The sequence below is a fragment of the Bison bison genome, unplaced genomic scaffold (assembly GCF_000754665.1).
Source record: "Bison bison bison isolate TAMUID 2011002044 unplaced genomic scaffold, Bison_UMD1.0 scf7180017864136, whole genome shotgun sequence".
Classification (NCBI taxonomy): domain Eukaryota; kingdom Metazoa; phylum Chordata; class Mammalia; order Artiodactyla; family Bovidae; genus Bison; species Bison bison.
In genome coordinates, this window is record NW_011494708.1 from 10,309,748 (window position 1) to 10,311,059 (window position 1,312).

Below are 1,312 nucleotides of genomic sequence, written 5' to 3' on the forward strand. Positions count from 1 at the left end.
AAGAAAAAAATTACAAAATTATTCTCATTATTAATTATCAGGGAAATATACATTGAGACTATGAGATCCCATTTCACAGAAATGGAGTAGCTATAAACACAATGACAAATAATAACCAGTTTGGGGGAGGATGTAGAGAAACTGAAACCCTCACAGACAGCTGTCTAAAATGTAAAATAATGTAACCCCTTTTGAAACGAGTTTGGTAGTTGTTTCAGGAGGTTAAACAGAAATTGCATGAAAGTGAAATTCACTCGGTAGTGTCCAACTCTTCGCAACCACATGGACTATACAGTCCATGGAATTCTCCAGGTCAGAATACTGGAGGGGGTAGCTATTCCCTTCTCCAGGAGATCTTCCCAGCCAGGAATCGAACTGGAGTCTCCCACATTGCAGTTGGATTCTTTACCAGCTGAGCTACCAGTGAATGACCCTGAAATTCCATTTGTAGGTATAAACCCTGGAGAAATAAAAACATATGTTCACACAAAAGATTATACATAATTATTTTTAGCAGTATTTTCATAATACCCAAAAGGTAGGGAAAAACCCACATGACCATCAACATACAAATGAACAAACTGTATATATCTATACAATGGAATATTTCAATAATAACAATAAAACAACTGTTTGATCCATGATACAACATGAATGCTCTCAATATGCCAGCAAATTTGGAAAGCTCAGCAGTGGTCACAGGACTGGAAAAGGTCAGTTTTCATTCCAATCCCCCCAAAAAAGGCAAAGCCAAAGGATGCTCAAACTACTGCACAATTGCACTCATCTCACACGCTAATAAAGTAACACTCAAAATTCTTCAAGCCAGGCTTCAGCAATACGTGAACCATGAACTACCAGATGTTCAAGCTGATTTTAGAAAAGACAGAGGAACCAGAGGTCAAATTGCCAACATCCACTGGATCAGGAAAAAAGCAGGAGAGTTCCAGAAAAACATCTATATCTGCTTTCTTGACTATGCCAAAGCCTTTGACTGTGTGGGTCACAATAAACTGTGGAAAATTCTGAAAGAGATGGGAATACCAGACCACCTAACCTGCTCTTGAGAAACCTACATGCAGGTCAGGAAGCAACAGTTAGAATTGGACATGGAACAACTGACTGGTTCCAAATAGGAAAAGGAGTATGTCGAGGCTGTATATTGTCACCCTGCTTATTTAACTTATATGCAGAGTACATCATGAGAAACACTGGGCTGGAAGAAGCACAAGCTGGAATCAAGATTGCCGGGAGAAATATCAATAACCTCAGATATGCAGATGATATCACCCTTATGGCAGAAAGTGAATAG